At 34.2% G+C, this 6485-nt stretch overlaps 1 pseudogene; it reads left to right on the top strand.

The window, feature by feature from the left end:
* Window positions 1–383: 383 nt before the first annotated feature.
* Window positions 384–1117, top strand: LOC114535967 (annotated as a pseudogene).
* The last annotated feature ends 5368 nt before the right edge of the window (window positions 1118–6485 follow it).

Genomic DNA, 6485 nt, shown 5'->3' with positions numbered 1-6485 from the left:
GCTATAATTAGTTGATTACAATTGTATGCGTCACATGATTATAGCGCAACATGGCTAAAAAGGCATGCGCTGAGACAAGGGCTTTAGCTCGTTTCTATCGACAGTATTCTCGCCTGAGTTATCGAAGAATAGCGCCCAAATGTGGCATATCAAAATCTACGGCGCACAGAATATGTAGCAGGGAGATAAATGCTCCAAGTACAAGCGTGCGAAGGAAAGGCCGTCCAAAGTGCTTAAACGAACGGGAGCAAAGACTTCTAAAATATTATTGAAAGAAATACGTGAACTTCTCAGTAAAAGATCTATTGGTAGAATGTGGATTTGACTCAAAGCGGGTGCATGAAAGAACAATTTCCAGATACCTTAACCAAAACGGCTACCACATGAGACAGGCAAGGAAAAAAGGACTTTTAAATGACCACGACAAACGCCTCTTCTACGCACATGAAATGAAAAGAGTTTTACACGATTACCCAGATTACTACACTAATCACGTGGCCTTCTACCTGGACGCAGTATCGTTCGTACACAAGAACAAGCCTCGTAAGGTGGCAATTCAACCAAAATTGCAAGTGTGGAGAAAGAAAGGGGAAGGGCTTGCTATCACTGCGAAAAGAAGTAAAACTCTGGCAGGTGGCAGACGCCTTCACATTCTCGCAGCCGTCGCTTGGGGCAAGGGTGTCATCCTCTGCGAGGTGTATGAAAAAATGAACGGTGATTTTTTTGAACAATTTATTAGAAATAATTTTAATTTGTGCTTTGGCAAAGCAGGACCCAAAACTCGTGGGAAGAGGTTGTTTGTAATGGGAAATGATCCATGCCAAACGAGCAAAAGAGCGATGTCAGCTTTAACACAAATTGAGTGTGAATTCCACCGTATTCCACCGCCTTCTCCGGATATCAATCCAATTGAAAACGTATTTCATTTAGTGAAAAAAGGCTGCAAAAAGAAGCAATTGAACAAAATATAACTAAAGAATAAATTGATGCTTTTAAGACGCGTGTGCTGCGTTGTCTAAACACATTTGAGATCACAAGCATTGACAAAACCATTGAAAGCATCCCAAAAAGAATTGAAGAAATCAGATCCTCCAAAGGAAAAAGATCAAAATACTAATGACATTATAACTTTGGAGTCAGTTTGCATTTGTATCATACAATTATATACTTTCCCACAGCAAAATATGAAAGTATAATCAAAATATTTTACATGTAATCATCAATATGTTATTAAATACCATCAATACAACGGGTAAACATGCCGGAAAAAATAAAATCTGTTACTATCAGACTTGGCAATAATGTTTCAATTCACATGCTTTGTTATAGCAGAATGATCTACATTATACACAAGATGATACACAAACAATATTTACAATAAACAGCAAGCTACCATGGTAAACATTCGATGATGCATTTTGAAAGTATAATGAATGAAGCATTCTTAATTATTCCGCAGCTATCGCTTTTGAATGTTTACCGTGGCCATCTTATAAATACACGTGTAGAGTGAATATATTTTATGATTCTATCATCACATGCACTTTTTACACAAGCAGATATAAAGTGTTTGTTATTGTCTTGTTTGTATAATGCGCAAAAAGGTGAAGAAATGAACAAACACAACGGTAAACACGTGCCATTCAATATCGTGAGCATAATATTAATTAATCAACAATATGAATATAACTATTAAACGGCAATTTGTTACTAAAACTAATACGATTCAAAAGTAGAAACATTAAAATACATAAAACCCCCAATATCTCTAGAATAAATCTTAAAAATGTGTTGTTTGACGGTGTCAAAGTGATGAACGATGGAATTTTTGAAAATTGTATCGAGCCATCTTAATGTGAATAAAAATTTCTGGTTGTGGACGAAAAGCTTTCTTGAGGGAAGAAGCCAACAGGTTTACTTAGGTGGTGTAAAATCCACATCAGTTTTATGTTGCACTGGTGTGCCAAGGGTCAGTAATCTCCCCTACTCTGTTCAATGTTCGCATAAATGACCTAGAGGACTCACTCCCAACTCATTTAGAGGTGAGTTCATGTAAATACGCTGATGACTGAGAGAATGTAGGCGAGCTAACCTGCCTACCGAGGTCGGTTTAACGTGTTATTTTACAAATATTAGACTGTTGCTGGAATACGGTGCCCCGACATGGGGCGGTATATATTAACATTTACTTAATGACGCTGGCCCCGACAGCTACTACAGCTGATTCCATGGGGGGCATCTATACAATAAAGTTACAAATGGAAAAATAAACACTATATACAATATAAACAAAAGGGGTATAAAAGATACAGAAGTTTCTGGTGGAGTGACCCAGGAGTAGTGATGTATTATAGTGGTTATAGTGGGATTCGTGGGAAATTATAGTGGGATTCGTGTGAAAATTATAGTGGGATTTTGTGTGACGTAATAAATCCACGCGTTTATATATAGATCCACATGTTTTTATAACACGCGAGTAACGCGTGGATCCACGTAGAATAATGATGTCATATACGCACGTGCTTTAATTTTTATGCACGTGTTTATCTAATTCGACACGTGTTTGTAAAATGTTTAAATGTTGTTTATTCTCATATTATATCATCTCACGATGACTACTGTTTATGATATTATTGTTAACAGAGTTCAGGGCATCATTATTAATCAAATTCAAAGTGATGTCATTAATATAGAATGTCCAAAAAAACAGGATTATGTAAAGATGTTTCGCGGTCTTGGTTGTGTGCCAATTCGTTCATTGGATGTGGATTCTTTTTTCACATTTGTGGTTGTTTTAAGAGCCCATCCATTTAGAAATCAACTTGTGTTGAGATTCCTCTTTATTATACAAGTTATAGTCGTTATGAGGAGTATTTGAGTCGTTATGAGGAATATATTGATGTATGGAATAATGTGAAGGAGTATGGATCTTCAAGACACAAATATGATGTTCTAAGATTTCCAGCTGGGATGTTAAATTGTGATTCAATTATTCAAATTGAGGATAATCTTTATGGAATGAATACATTTCAAAGTTATAAATTAATTCATTCAGTGGTAGGAAATGTTTATAGCACCAAGAAAAGAAGTAATGTGTTTCCTGATTTTCTTTCCATTTGTGGTTCTCCAGATATTCGTGTTAGTAAACTATGTGTAAATATTTCAGAAGAATATTTATTGGGTATAGTAAAGGATATAGTAAAGAGCGAGGGAGTATGGAAACGAAATGAAATAACAAGAGTTTATTTAGTTCGTATAATGGCGTATCATCCTATTATTTAAAATGTGGTGTTTTTATAAAAAGGTGAGTGTTTTTATAAAAAGGTATGTGTTTTTTTAAAAAACATGTGTAATAAAGATGTATAAATATGTGACAGTTTTTTAGAGAGATCATTTTTTCAATTATGAAGTGGAAAAGGATTGTTAAGCAGTGGTATGAGGAGAAAAAGAGGGAGAGGAGTACTAATGTATCAATTGTCGATTTGGTGGAGATGCTGATTAAGGAGGGGGTTATACCTCAAGGACTTGAGAAGAAGGAGAGTTTGACTTTAAACAGTATTTTACTAATGCAAATTGTGATGGAGGTTATGGAGAGAATATATGTACCTCCAGCAGTTCAAGATAGAAGTACTTTTGTTTATCATACGAATGCAAAAGAAATGTTACTATCTGAGATGCAAAGAAGAAATGAAGATCGCATTCAGAGTTTGGAGAAGAGTAGTGGAGTTAGTTTGAAACATTTTCATAAACTTGAGAAATCACCTCATTAGAATATCACGTGTCTTTTTAAATATTCACGTGTTTTTATGTATATAATAAGATGTTTGAAGAAATATTATGTTAGTTGTTACAACCATGAATGTAATATACGATGAGCTTTGTAAAAACAATATAGATATTGATGTTTTAACTATAACATTTCATATTAGTGAAATTTATGGAAAATATAATGACACCTATAATGAGATCTTGAATGCTTTGACATATGAGGATTTATTTAAGATATGGGAGTTAATGCATCCTAATAATTTTGGACATGTTATATCTTATTTAACATTGGTACATGCTGCGGGGGGCATTAGTGATGAGGAGAGATGTAAAGCGGTGAAGATTACGGTACCTGTATTAAAGAGTGTTAATATTCAACCATTTAAAAAACGTGCAATCAAGAAAAGAATAGAGATGTGGATTCGTTTTGTCAGCGGTCAACGAATGAAGATTGTAATTCCTATATGTATAGTTATAGGATTATTCTGTAAATTATTATTATAAAGAGTGGAACACATTTTACTTTTATTTCATTATATTTTTACTGTCACTATGGATGTAAGGTTTAAAGTACCTGCAAATTTTTATATATCGGGACAAAGTCAGTGTGGAAAATCATATTTAATACGTCAAATATTATGTCATATTAATGAAATGTTTTATCCTGTTCCTTCAAAGATTATTTATTGTTATGGGGAGTATCAGAAGGAGTTTGATGATTTACATAATGTGGAGTTTGTTGAGGGGTTCCCCTCTGATTTAACTGAGATGACAAAGGGACATGATCAATCATTAGTGGTTTTGGATGATTTAATGAGCGAGTGTTCAAATAATGTATGTGTGTCTGATTTATTTACACGTGGTTCACACCATAAAGGCATCTCTGTATTTTATTTAACTCAAAATTTATTTCCTCCGGGGAAATTATCAAGAACAATTAGTTTGAATTCACACTATTTTATTGTGTTTAAGAATCTTCGTGATTCTTTAGGGATTTCAACATTGGCGAAACAAATGTTTCCAAAACGAGCACACTATTTATTGGACTCTTTTAATGATGCAACGAAACAGCCTTTTACCTATTTATTAATTGATTGTCATCCCCAGACTCCTGAGAATATTCGTTTGCGTACAAATATTCTACCTGGGGAGAGACATATTGTATATATGCAAAGGTAAAAGAGAGTTTATATCATTTGGGTAAAGATGACTTCGAGGAACATATCTGTGTTTATAGCCGGTAATTCAAGGAAGCTGAGTTTGAGAGAACCTTTTTTAACCCAAGAGGGATCTTCTATTACAGTAAAACAAGTTACAGTATTTTGGAAGTTTAAGAATATTACAAACGATAATAATAAAATCAGCGTGGTTACAAACACTTCACCAAGTGTAACTAAAAAGAAAACACTTCAAAAAGGATATTGGGATTTTCAGTTATTGAAGGAACGTTTAAAATTGGAACACATTACGCTTTCGTCCTATGTTCATGACAATACGTGTGAAATTAATTTTGATTCTTCAAAATATACATCTGTGAATTTAAAGAAGTTTGGTCAACTTCTAGGTTTTCCAGAGAACTACATATTGAGAAAAAATGAGAAGTCACCAAAACCAGTGGATGTAAATCATGGTCTACGATATCTTAAAGTATTGTGTGATCTTGTAGATTCCGTGAAGAATGTTGATGTTGAAGGGAGGAGGAGCACAGTTCTTGCATATTTACCTATTACTCCTGGTACTAGATTGAATTCATCTATCTCTAAATATTCTGATGAGAATTATCCTGCTATCCCTATTGAATCTGATATTGTTTCCGAGATAACATTTACAATTGATTCAAATATAAATGTTCCTGTGGATGTTGATGTATTTTTAAATCTTACGATTAATATATAATAAAACGGTTTCTTACCAAAATGTCATTTACAAGATGTCAGAGTATATGGCAAGAACTCTTCCGTTTATTCAAGTGTTAGCAAAATCAAAACCGCAAATACAAAAAGCAATTTTTCAATACGGCCCTCCCGATTTAGCTGTTAGTGAGATTGTTTTAAATGCCCTTAAAGGGGTGATACGGTTAACTTCACGTCAGAAACGTTATTTTACACGTTACAAGGAACAGCTACGTGCATTAGTAAAGAGGAACGTTTCACTTAAGAAGAGGAAATTTTTAGTTCAAGAGGGCAGGGGTGCTGCATCGATACTTATACCGCTGGCCTTATCTATTTTACTTAAAAATCAAGGTATCTCAGTATGAGTGCAAAACGTTTCGTGTTAATAACAGAGGAAAAACTTGCGCGACTTGAAAAACTTGAGAATGAACAAAAAGGAGGACAGATTGAAAATTCAATCGAACCAGAGAGTGAATTAACAGATGATGTAATTGTACATGGAATTCCTAAAACTATGAAAGCTAGAGCTTTAGCTCTTTTGGAACGTTTGAGATCTAGAGCAGAAATTATCTCATGGGATAATACAGGACAGGTCAAAATAGAGGGTGTTCTTATTCCTAGGAGTAATATCTCCGATTTGATTTCAGATGCTATGAGATCACGTAAATCATTTAATCCTGTGGGCGTACATGAGTTTTTTCAAGTTTTGAGTAAAATTAATGTCCCCAGAGATTTAGTGAGAAATGAAGAGAGATGGAAAAATAGAGGGGATGAGGATAAAAACATAAATAACACTCAAAAGAAAAGAGTATCGTTTAATCTTCC

Source organism: Dendronephthya gigantea, unplaced genomic scaffold, assembly GCF_004324835.1.
Source record: "Dendronephthya gigantea isolate DGI-Jeju-01 unplaced genomic scaffold, DenGig_1.0 000128F, whole genome shotgun sequence".
NCBI classification, from domain to species: Eukaryota; Metazoa; Cnidaria; class Anthozoa; order Malacalcyonacea; family Nephtheidae; genus Dendronephthya; species Dendronephthya gigantea.
This window is presented reverse-complemented; position numbering and strand designations above follow the sequence as displayed.